At 41.7% G+C, this 13,391-nt stretch overlaps 1 protein-coding gene across 7 annotated transcripts in view; it reads left to right on the top strand.

Moving 5' to 3' along the window:
- The window catches only part of LOC146870167 (uncharacterized), a 740,305-nt gene that overhangs the window by 522,808 nt on the left and 204,106 nt on the right, over positions 1-13,391 (top strand). For 3 of the 7 annotated variants that reach the window (XR_014969680.1, XR_014969687.1, XR_014969674.1), the window contains 3 exons: positions 2,668-2,986; positions 6,087-6,744; positions 10,856-10,996. The exons of 1 other annotated variant lie outside the window; for it this stretch is intronic. The gene's annotated coding sequence lies outside the window, so the exon portion shown is untranslated. The remainder of the gene's footprint in view (positions 1-2,667; positions 2,987-6,086; positions 6,745-10,855; positions 10,997-13,391) is intronic. 3 more of the 7 variants (XR_014969693.1, XR_014969689.1, XR_014969683.1) reach the window with 2 other exon arrangements.

The following is a 13,391-nucleotide window of genomic DNA, read 5'->3' as shown; positions in this document are numbered from 1 at the left end:
GCGCCACCCCAACTGCTGCGAGCGCAGCAGGCACAGCAGAAAAGTAAAATGGAATGTCAATGATATTTTAATTAAAAGTCTTAGTGTGAGGGAAAGGGGCGGGCTGAATCCTGAAAATGCAGGATTACAGCTGCCCCTGCTGTGCGCATGTCTAGTTGGCCGGCTCTATTGCAATGGCCAGCTCGACATGCACAGTGCGCACCCAGGCACCCAGCCTCAAATTGAGCACTGGGTTAGCCTGCTCCCACCAATCCTGGAGCTGCTCTCACCAGGAGAGCAGCTCCAGGATTGGTTGTATTGGTGTCCACTGAGCAGGAAGGAAGTCCTTCCCTTTACTGCTCGTGGACACCGATCCGGAGAGAGGTGCGCACCGTCGGAGCAGTGTATGGTGAGCTTGGTGCTGTGGCGCTTCTCATCTGCTTATTCTTTTAGCCACCATTGCTGCAAACTGCTCTTTGCTAAAAAGCCAGGACTGTATGAAGGTGTCACACATGACTCGAGAGCTATTGATATTTATGCCTATATTGCTAGGAATATCAGAGTTTTCAGATTTCCCAGTTCTATGTATGAGTAACACATCTAGTCCATGTTTTGTTAGCCTTTGCATTCTGATGCATGTAGTCCAGGTAATACATTCATGACTACAAGAACCAGAATAAAAAGGAAAAAAACTGACCTGATTGAGCTACTCACACAAAAGCTAGATAGTTTGAGAGCTGTGTATCATTCTAAAAAATGCCAGAAAGTTTGAAGTACATCTCAATAAGAGTAAGACACACTCACCAAAAGATGAGTGAATTAGAATAAATAACTTGCCTTGGGTTTAGTAGTTAAAAGAAGAAAGAACTAATGGAAACAATGCAAATTGACATAGTTAACATCGCAGGAAATAAACCCAGCATTAACTGTGATCAGTGGACACATTCCCCTCTCTGTGGGTTCTAGATGCAGGCCGATAGATGGCTCCACCATTCAATTCAATTCAATTTATAAGCTTTTATTCGGTCAAATAAATCAACCATATAAGCAATACATCCATAAAACAATCTGATTAAAAGAAAACAATAAAATCTAAAAACAGTGGGGATGAAAAGTAAGAGTATCAAAATTCATAAACATGATATGTCAAGTACAAAGTACAAAAGTGCAAGTGCATAAATCGCAAAGATCCCCTAACATATTACTTGGACATAAACAAGCCTAATTCAAAGTGCAGGTGCAAAATATACCAAAAGAAGCGTACAATCAGTTATCGATAATCAAAGATTTCCTAGTGCTAATAGCTTTCATAAGAAATGTAGCTAAATAAAAACACAATTGCGGATCGTCTAATCTAAAAAGCAACTCCATGGCATTTTTTTGAAGATCTAATATTATAATATAAAAAGAAAGGTTTTAAAAAAAGTTTCCTAAGATGAGTATAAAAATGACAAAAAAGTAGCATGTGGCGACAGCTTTGGTGGGATACTCCATCACATGGGCATAGGTAAGTGGAATTCTGTTTCGTGACTGGAAAATTAACAAGATGGTGTATGGTACCTAGTCTTAATCGTGTCAGCACGAAACAATGTGATGCTCTGGTCACAAATGACAAATAGCTTTGGAAACCCTTTTTAAGATCCATTTGTAAATAAAATACGAGAGTTGGTTGAGTCTTGATGGCGTGGGATCTTGCCTCTAATTTGTTAGCCATCATAAATGTTTTTATCTCAGTTCTATTGATAGAAACTGAACACTCTGGATCCAATCGGATATCACAGTTAAATAAAAGTTTAAACCAATGAATATTATAATTATGCCAGGGTATTTTTAGACAGTTTTCCAAACTAAGGCAGTCCTATTATGTATTTTGTATTATGAATGTTAATCATTTTGAGTTTTTTGATAGTACTACAAATGTTTAATTTCTCTGTAGTGTGGAAAGTGTATGAGTATGTTTGGAACTGTGTTTGCTAGTGTTTATTGAGTGTGTGAATGTGGGACTCTTTATATATTTATGTAGGTAAGAATGGTATCCTGCCATATGTCACCTTTATGAATTTTGATAAGTATTTAAAAATAAAAAACACATATTTTTCTCTATTCCTTTTTCTCTTATTTGTCTGGGGGAATTTCTCTGTTTGTATAGCGATGTTGTAAGACATTAGTGACTTAATTAGCACCTTATTATCCGTATTCAGGCAGCTTCGGTCCCTCTAGATTGTATTTGGTTGTCTCGCCTGTCCGATCTGCCTGTTATCTACCTTCAGGGGCCACCTTCTGTAGTAGCGGTTAGCCTTTCAGAAAGCCTAGATTATGGACACTATCCTTTTAATGCATTTATTCTATTTTTAGTACAAGTACGAAGCTGGGAGAAGGACGCAGATGGGGACATTTACAATGCATGCGTGTGAGTGGGCGAGAGGGTCGAGGCTGTTTCCGGCAGCCTAAGCGCCAGAATAATGCCAGCAGGAATAGCTTTTAATTGTCCTTTACCCTAGTTCTGTGCCTTTTTATAACCAGTAGACATTTAATAGCAGTTAACTCTTCGAAAGAGTGCATTAACAGTAACACCTAATTAACCCCTTCAATATAGGTCACAGTATCAAGCATGTGTTGTGCTGTCATTTCGAACAAAAACATTAAATGCGTGTATGGTTGCTCTTTCTTTCTTCTCCCCCACCGAAGAGCAAAGGTCTTCGGGTTGTGCCTTGCACTCCAAGAGCGTCAATGTTCAACGCAAATAGACTGTGAAATTCGAGACGCTCAACTTTGGCCTTTTTAGCATTAGCAGGACTGCCAAGTGATAGCTCTGGAAAATGTTGGTTAACACCAAAGATGCAAACCCTTTGGGGAAGGATGCTAAGGAGAAGTACAGCGCTTCATCTCACTTTGAAGGAAAACGTGATGGTAAATGACTTAACCCTTAGCTGCAGCCCTTATGAAATATGAACACATTTGACATGTTACCTCACAAATCAAAGACAACACCCTTCGAAAAACGCAGGTAAAGAAAGATGAGCCCTGCCTCTTGATCTTACTGTACCTCGACCTGATTTTACTGTACCTTCTCCTGATATTACTGTACCTCCTCCTGATATTACTGCACGTCCCCCTGATATTACTGTTCCTCCTCCTGATATTACTGTACCTCCTCCTGATATTACTGCACGTCCCCCTGATATTACTGTTCCTCCTCCTGATATTACTGTTCCTCCCCTGATATTACTGTACCAACTCCTGATATTACTATACGTCCTACTGTTCCTCCCCCTGATATTACTGTACCTCCCCCCCTGATATTACTGTTCCTCCCCCCCTGATATTACTGTTCCTCCCCCGGATATTACTGTACCTCCCCCTGATATTACTGTTCCTCCTCCTGATATTACTGTTCCTCCTCCTGATATTATCCCCTGATATTACTGTTCCTCCCCCTGATATTACTGTACCTCCCCCTGATATTACTGTTCCTCCTCCTGATATTACTGTTCCTCCTCCTGATATTATCCCCTGATATTACTGTTCCTCCCCCTGATATTACTGTACCTCCCCCCCTGATATTACTGTTCCTCCCCCCCTGATATTACTGTTCCTCCCCCGGATATTACTGTACCTCCCCCTGATATTACTGTTCCTCCTCCTGATATTACTGTTCCTCCTCCTGATATTATCCCCTGATATTACTGTTCCTCCCCCTGATATTACTGTACCTCCCCCTGATATTACTGTTCCTATTACTGTTCCTCCTCCTGATATTACTGTTCCTCCTCCTGATATTACTGTACGTCCCCCTGAAATTACTGTTCCTCTTCCTGATATTACTGTACCTCCCCCTGATATTACTGTACCTCCCCCTGATATTACTGTTCCTCCCCCTGATATTACTGTACCTCCTCCTGATATTACTGTTCCTCCCCCTGATATTACTGTTCCTCCCCCTGATATTACTGTACCTCCTGCTGATATTACTGTACCTCCCCCTGATATTACTGTACCTCCCTCTGATATTACTGTTCCTCCTCCTGATATTACTGCACGTCCCCCTGATATTACTGTTCCTCCTCCTGATATTACTGTACCTCCTCCTGATATTACTGCACGTCCCCCTGATATTACTGTTCCTCCTCCTGATATTACTGTTCCTCCCCTGATATTACTGTACCAACTCCTGATATTACTATACGTCCTACTGTTCCTCCCCCTGATATTACTGTACCTCCCCCCCTGATATTACTGTTCCTCCCCCCCTGATATTACTGTTCCTCCCCCGGATATTACTGTACCTCCCCCTGATATTACTGTTCCTCCTCCTGATATTACTGTTCCTCCTCCTGATATTATCCCCTGATATTACTGTTCCTCCCCCTGATATTACTGTACCTCCCCCTGATATTACTGTTCCTATTACTGTTCCTCCTCCTGATATTACTGTTCCTCCTCCTGATATTACTGTACGTCCCCCTGAAATTACTGTTCCTCTTCCTGATATTACTGTACCTCCCCCTGATATTACTGTACCTCCCCCTGATATTACTGTTCCTCCCCCTGATATTACTGTACCTCCTCCTGATATTACTGTTCCTCCCCCTGATATTACTGTTCCTCCCCCTGATATTACTGTACCTCCTGCTGATATTACTGTTCCTCCCCCTGATATTACTGTTCCTCCTCCTGATATTACTGTTCCTCCTCCTGATATTACTGTACGTCCCCCTGAAATTACTGTTCCTCTTCCTGATATTACTGTATCTCCCCCTGATATTACTGTTCCTCCCCCTGATATTACTGTACCTACCCCTGATATTACTGTTCCTCCGCCTGATATTACTGTTCCTCCCCCTGATATTACTGTTCCTCCTCCTGATATTACTGTACCTCCCCCTGATATTACTGTTCCTCCTCCTGATATTACTGTTCCTCCCCCTGATATTACTGTACGTCCCCCTTAAATTACTGTTCCTCTTCCTGATATTACTGTACCTCTCCCTGATATTACTGTTCCTCCCCCTGATATTACTGTACCTCCCCCTGATATTACTGTTCCTCCTCCTGATATTACTGTACCTCCCCCTGATATTACTGTACCTCCCTCTGATATTACTGTTCCTCTGTTCCTCCCCCTAAAATTACTGTTCCTCCTCCTGATATTACTGTTCCTCCCCCTGCTATTACTGTACCTCCTCCTGATATTACTGTTCCTTCCCTTATATTACTGTTCCTCCTCCTGCTATTACTGTTCCTCCTCCTGATATTACTGTACCTCCTCCTGATATTACTGTACATCCCCCTGATATTACTGTTCCTTCCCCTGATATTACTGTACCTCCTCCTGATATTACTGTTCCTCCCCCTGCTATTACTGTACCTCCTCCTGATATTACTGTTCCTCCCCTGATATTACTGTTCCTCCTCCTGCTATTACTGTTCCTCCTCCTGATATTACTGTACCTCCTCCTGATATTACTGTACATCCCCCTGATATTACTGTTCCTTCCCCTGATATTACTGTACCTCCCCCTGATATTACTGTTCCTCCTCCTGATATTACTCCTGATATTACTGTTACTCCTCCTGATATTACTGTTCCTCCCCCTGATATTACTGTTCCTCCTCCTGATATTACTCCTGATATTACTGTTCCTCCTCCTGATATTACTGTACCTCCCCCTGATATTACTGTTCCTCCCCCTGATATTACTGTTCCTCTGCTGGAGCGAGGTTTTCCTTAAGAAATGTATACCTCCTCCATTTTATCATTTTGAATTAACATGAATAACTGTTTAACATTAATAGTATTAATTGTTTGCTGTGTTTAATTAATCAACATTTCTAATTAGAAAATACACGTGGGAATTGCATTTGCATGGCTTGATTGATACGTAAACTAATTTCGTACGCATACTAATATCAGATATTTAGAATTTGCATGTTTAATGTTGCTTTTGTGATGTGATTTGTGAATCGTGCTTTAAATAATGAGTATAAACTGCAATGCGTGTTGCTTTTGGCTAGATAAATACATACACATAGTGGGTTTAGTGAGGGAATAACATTTTAATAGTCATTTCTATGTATTAATTACGTTTTATGTTCCTTTGCTTAAGTTGACCTTACTGGAGTGGCCACAAAATGGCTGCCATCCCTATATTGATGCCCCGAAATGACAGAGAAGTCACTGAGTGAAGTGCGCCTGCGGTAAAAGATGAGCAACAATAACCTCGTCCTGACCCCAGGCAGACTGTATCTGTGAAGGTCGTCCTGGGAGGAGCGCCAACCACCAAACAAAGGATGTACTTAAACTATGAACTATTATATTTGATGACACAAAGGACACGACCCTGCATGGGAATCAACATGCCCTGAATGAATTCGAAACTGTTGCAAATGTACCCAAAAATTTGAGAAGCTGCATCTAATGCAACATTTGATGTATGAGAAGCAGGAAGAATGATCCAGGTTAACCAATTAAAATTGTTTAGTAACATGTATTGAAACATTTTCCGATAAAAATTTATTATAAAAGTAGACTAGAGAGGGTAGGACATGGCTTTTAGACTGCCTCTATTCCTTGCACACCATCACTTTGCCAGATTGCCCGACGTTATGCTGACGGAGAGGACGGTGACACTGCTGGACAGCTGCTGCCAGAGACTCTGATGGACTGATCAGATGCCCAATTAATTTACGAACTGTTCTTTGATTTATGGGCATAGAGACGAAAGATCCGAAATTGACATAGAGGACGACATTTAGCCAGATTAGGTAAATATGCAAACTAATATATTGAATGCTCTATGATTTCCTTATGCTTAAAACTAGATAAACATATTGTTTGCATTTAAAGAACTGTGTCGGGTTATTATTTGAAGTATTTTGAATGTATATTGTTGTACAGAATTGAGGGTTGCTATTCCCAGCAACTGGCTGATCCATGGCCAATAGTATGGGAGGGACTGCTAGGCTATCATGTATTGAGATCCTGGTGAGGTAGGGAGGTATAAGTAAACTTGTCGATACTCATCAGGTGATTGGTGCACTTTTCCTCCCATTTCCAGCGCATGGAATAAAAGGGAAAGACACTCCCCTCTTTTGAGGACCATTGATCTGAAAGTAGAATGAATGTTTGGTGTTATGGGCCCCACCAGTGAATGAGTGAATGATTTGTGGTCTGGTCTGTAGCGAGGGGATTTGTGGTGTTCAGCGCTGGAGCAGTTTTCTTGGTAGCAGAATGATGGTTAGCCATTGTTTTGGGTTTAGCGACGATTGCTTGTAAATAGCTAATTGATTATTGATTGGTATTGATTTATGTACTAACACTCTATGTTGAGTCGCGTCGAGTTATATGTTGTTTGCACGGCTTCTGGGATGTAGGAAGTCGGAGGTTTAGCAGTTCCATAGTAGAGCAGAGGCAGATGCTGCTCTCGGGAAAGACGGGATTGTTGTAGCCCTGTAGGTACACAGGGGAAACGTGTGACAAGTGAAGTTGCATGGCGCATTGTCTGAGTTCGATTTGGTAACATCGTCGTGTGTTACCAATAGAGACATTTTCTGTATGAGAGAAGTGTGTATGATAGCGAAGGTTACCTGTGAAAATTTTGGTCTTTAAGTACCAGGAAACCAATTGGCATACCGATAACGCTTATCACTGAAAAGGTAGCAGGTGTTCTCTGAGCTTGGTAGAAGGACAAAGTAGAGGGAAGCGCTGCTTTGTTAACGAGTGTCATAATTCTGTAGTAGGACAGACGGTTCGCTGTTCTCGGGAAAGACAGGATTCTGTGCGTATGTACTACATTTTCTTGTATGAACGAGTGTAAATGAAAAGGCATTTGGGTTGATTGCGAAACTCTAGGTTATTTCTAAAATACCAGAGAAACAATTAGCTAATGCTTGCTAGAAGGGTGAAGTAGAGGGATTTGCTACTTTATCAACGGAAGTAACGATTCCGTAGTAGGGCAGAGGTAAGCACTGCTCTCGGGACAGACGGAATTCTGTGAGAAAGGTCTTTTGCTGTTCTTTGGTTAGCGAAGCAGACAATGGAGATGTTTTAGTGTTGTTACTAATCGAATCGTAAAAGTTACAGTAAGAGTTCACGGAGCGGTCTTGTAAAGGAGGGGTAGACGAGCGCAGAGCAGTGCGAGGTGCCGCAGCGGCTGCTGACGTCAGAACGACCGCACTGGGATTGGATAGTAGGTTAGATGCGTAGAACGCTCCGGATTGGTGCGTTAGTGTAAAGCCACGCTAGGAGTGGACGAATACAGAGTGACGTAAACGCTCCCTGATTGGTGCATTAGTGTGAGTCGCGCTGAGACTGGAGGATTGTGCTAGTGACATAGACACTCCTGATTGGTGCGTTAGTAAGAGTTGCGCAGTGAGTGGACAGAATAGCGGTACCATTGTAAGCGGACTAAACGGTATACGTAAACGAGAAAATGTTTTACCAACCACCAGAAAAGAAGATATCGTGGTTTGGGAAAATTAAAAGATGGTTCAAGAAAGATAAAGTAGTTGAGACTAGGGAAGGACAGTTACTTCCTCCACCGAAAACCCCCGCATCTGCAATGATTGCGAAATATGGGTATCATACTTGTATTTGGTTAGACAATTGGGTAAAATACACCAAGGACGATGGAGTCCTGGCGTTTCCAGAACATGGTTCCTTTAATTTGGCTGTTTTGAGAAACCTCCGAGACAAGATGATGAACTTAGAACCGAGACCTAGACCGACGCAGTTTGAGGCATTGACGGAATGGGAAGATGAGATGCATGAACGAGAGAAACAGAGAAGTGGTAGGGGTTACAGATATATGTTTGGTAGATCATACGGACATGAGACACATGACGACAGGATGAAAAGGTGGCGGAATGCAAGTATGACTGATGGTCTGTATCCCGTGAGAATGATAGGAGAAAATGAAGGGAGAAAATTTACTGAGAAAAGGCGGAATACGGATTCGAGTGGGTATGAAGTGAATGAATCAGAAGATGATATTCTTGATGAAGTGTTTTACAAAAACCCACCACCGTATCGACCAGAACCAGAGGCATTGACACCAAGTGCCCCAATGAGAGAAACGTTACGAATAATTAAAACAGAGACCATGTCACCAGAACTAGGGAAAAGTAACTCTGTAAGAGAGACAGAAAAACAGACAGGAAGTAGGGTAAATTATGAGAATTCAGTAGAACTGGCCAAAGTTACCCTGCAATTAACTGAGAAAATAAGAGAATTGACCAAGAATCTAGAAGCTGTGACAGTTCCAGTAACGATAGGTCCGGTAATGCCCATATTTGAGAAACAAAAAGATACTAAACATTGTTTGACAGTGCCATACAGAGGCCAAAATACAATTGAGAATACTGAACGGAGTCAAATAGACAATCCGTGGGGACCGACAATGAATATGTTTGAACCAAATGTTTTAACTAATCCATTTGTAAATCAGGTTTACGCAGAAAAGAGCAGAATGACAATGGAAACATTATTAGAACCACAAAAGGCCCCAGAACAAAATAATGTAAATAATTCAGTGGGACCTTCCAAAGATGAGTTGAATGAGTGGATCAGAGAGTTACAGAAAAAGGATCAAGAATCCCAGTCAATAGATGTGGCAAATTTACGAATGGTATTGGAAGAATTAATAGTAGGAACCATCACTACTGAGAAATTGAAAAATTACCAGGATGAGGAATTGTTGTTTCTTTGCAAGAGTGCAACCTGGAGAGCGAAAAACCTGCATGAAAGGTTAGAGGAAATTGCAAATGAGATGGGAGTAGATTTTGAAAGAGTAAAATCACTGCAAAAATCCTATCGAGTTGATTTCACTGAGAAGGATATAGAGAACCTGAATACCGCAGGTAGGATAGGTCAAATTAAGGACATAATTGGTTTGTTGAGAAAATGGGGAGATGTTGACAGATGGAGAAGCAAGTGGTGTAAAAGACGTGATAGTATCACAGAAAAGACATTTCCAGCATTTCCTGTTAGAGAGAAGGAAAAGGTAACGACAAAATACCCCATGAGAGAGATTCCAGGGGGAGGGTATATTCATGTTCCATGGACAAGGCAGGACATTTTGTCTTTCACAAATGATTTCCCTCGACTACGCGAAAAGCCCGTCGAGTGGTACCGGCAGGTAGACAGATTTGTAAAATTGGCAAAGGTATTATGGATAGATTTGAATAGTCTATTCGATATAATAGTACCAGCAGATTTGTGGACAGAATGCAAGCTAATGATAAATTGGCCTACTCAAGAGTATCCTAAGGACCCTAAAACAGGAGCTCCCGATCCAGAGGTAATTAAGAAATATGAGCAAGTCATGGCATTCCTGAAAAATTAGGTACACCCTAAACAACTGGATGGGTAAAGGTTGAAAGGACCCAACAGGAAAGCAAGGAGTCAGTACATGCATATTATGAGAGACTAATTCAGGCTTTTAAACAATTCAGTGGAGACGAGAACCTGAGTGATAAAGACTTGAGCCATTTCGTATACAGGTTTGTATATGGTTTTCGCCCAGAAATTGGTGATATGATAAAGCAGCATACAGTTGATTGGCAAAATAAGAAAATAGATGAAGTTTTGAGACATGCAAAATACTTCAGTGATGAGATTGAGGCAAAACAACGAAAGTTGAAAGAAAAGGCGACGTGGGCACAGGTAAAGGTAGCCGAACGACAGGAAGCTCAATTGGTAGAGCAAGCGAACAATCCAGGAGTAAGACCCCGATTTGGTACAGGGAAAGGGAAAGGTAATATAGCGGAAGCCAAAAAGAAATTCCCATGTCACAATTGCGGTGAGTTAGGGCATTGGAAATCCGAGTGTAAGAACCCTCCAAATACTAATATTGAAAATCGATCGTTGAATCCACAGGTGCGGAAAGAGGTGGGTGGTCAACTGCAGCAACAGCAGCAGATGGTTACTTCCCAGAACCAGGTGCCAAAACCACCTTTACCACAGAACAGAAACTCACAGAAGTATAGTAAAGAATCAGGATTCTACAATGAAGAACAGGTAAATAAACCATCACGTGCTCGCACTGTTTCGCAGTATTGGCTGCAACATGATGAGAGTGATTCAGAAATAGATTATTGACGGTGCTGAAGGGAGGAAGAAGAGTGCGTACTTGGCGCAACTCTAGAAGTAGACCAGACAGGACCATTTGTAGATGGGAAGATTAATGATGACAACATTATTTTCCTAGTGGACACTGGCGCTACTCGATCTACTGTTAGATCAGCAGATGTTAAGAATCTTCCTCTTTCGGATGAAACAATCCAAGTAGTTGGTGTATCCAACCAACAGCTAAAAACACATCTTACAGAACCTGTAAAGGTTAGTATAGGGAAATTTTCTGACATGCAGCGATTTGTGGTGTGTGACACCAGTCCTGTAAACTTGCCAGGTAGGGACCTACTGTGCAAGATGAACTGCACTATATTTTGTACTCCAGATGGAATAGCTTTTGAAACACCAGATGAGGATGTATTGTACAAAATGACCATAGCTAACAGAGAATGTGAAACTATTGGAACATATGCAGTATTTAATCCAGATGAATTGCCCAGAGAATTGAAATTGTCTGTGAAAGCAGAGGTTCGGGATTTTACTGGAGAAGATGTAGGGCTAATGAGAAACGTAGACCCAGTGAAAATTACTGTCAAAGATGGAGTGAGTTATCCAAACATTCCTCAGTACAGATTGACACCTGAAATAATTGAAGGCGTAACTCCGATAATTGAGAAAATGATCAAGCAAGGAATTCTGAGGGAAATATTGAGCAGTCCATGTAATTCACCCATAATGGGGCTGAAAAAGCCAAATGGGAAATTCAGAATGGTGCAAGACCTGAGAAAGGTAAACAAGATTGTTGTACCATGCTGTCCCATTGTGCCAAATCCATCAGTGATTCTGTATCAGATTCCCCATGATGCAGAATGGTATACAGTAATTGATTTGTGCCATGCGTTCTTTTCCATTCCATTGCATCACGACAGTCAGCAAATTTTTGCATTTCGGTTTGGAGACCGTATTTTGGCATGGTGCCGAATCCCACAGGGGTATACCGAAAGCCCCTCAATATTTAATCATTTGTTGAAAAAGTCATTAGAAAGTCTGCAAATGCCCGAGAGTTCAGTACTAGTGCAGTACATCGACGACCTCCTTGTGGCGTCGAAAACTCGTGAAGCTTGTGAGGTAGACACTATAGCCTTACTAAATCACTTGGCAGATGGAGGATTAAAAGTGTCCCCAGCCAAATTGCAGTACTGTAAGAAGGAAGTACAGTATTTGGGACATAACATTGAAAAAGGATTGAGGAAAATAACAATAGACAGAATCAGAATCATAAAAGGAATGAGAGCCCCCATGACTCAAAGAGAAGTGAGAATGTTTCTGGGAATGGTAGGGTACTGCCGCCAGTGGATCAGCAACTTTTCGCTGATTGCAAAACCTCTGGTACGGCTAACAAGGAGTGATGTAAAGGATCCCCTTGAATTGAACAAGGAAGAATTGGCAGCATTCAAACGATTAAAAGATGGATTGTGTGAAGCCCCAGCATTGGGTATGCCTGATTATGAAAAAGAATTTGAGTTATATTGCAGTGAAAGAAATGGATATGCACTTTCTGTGTTAATCCAGAAGCATGGAAGATTGAGGAGACCGATTGCATATTACTCATCGATGCTTGACCCAGTAGCTGTAGGCTTACCTGGATGTCTGAAAGCAGTGGCTGCAACATGTCGAAGTTTGGAGCAGAGTGAAGGAATCGTGATGGGATATCCTTTGAAAGTGTTTGTACCTCATGATGTGGCGATTCTTTTAACAAGGAGTCGTACTCAGTATATGACACATAGTCGGCTGACTAAGTATGATAAAGTCATATTAGGTGCAACGAATGTGAGCCTTGCAAGATGTGTGAATGTGAATCCAGCAACGTTGTTACCTGATGGTGAGAATGTGGAAGTGAGAGATGAAGCAGATCATGATTGTTTGGATGTGCTGCTCATCACCAAGGGGAGGATTATGTTACTGTCGGCAACCGTTATGCCAATGACATGGCACAGTACTGTGCTAGAAATCATTATTCAGTCAATCGGGCCAAAGAGAAGGAAATGACTTCCCATTCCTTAATGTTTACTAACGTTGTGGGGACATGGGAAGAAGTGAGACAATTGCAGGAGGAAGCAGGAGATGAGGAAACAAGGCAGTGGGTAAAAGCAGGATGTGCACCAAGGGAAAAGGATCATGTGTGGGTCTATCGCGATGGAAGACCAGTCATGCCTGATAGCATGTTGTCTACCATGGCACGGATGTATCATGGCCAGGGACACATAGGAAGAGATGATATGATCAGGTCGTTTAAGCAGTCCTGGTACAACCCAAAATTCAGAATCATATCAGAAAGCCT

Source organism: Triturus cristatus, chromosome 1_1 (assembly GCF_964204655.1).
Source record: "Triturus cristatus chromosome 1_1, aTriCri1.1, whole genome shotgun sequence".
NCBI classification, from domain to species: Eukaryota; Metazoa; Chordata; class Amphibia; order Caudata; family Salamandridae; genus Triturus; species Triturus cristatus.
This window is presented reverse-complemented; position numbering and strand designations above follow the sequence as displayed.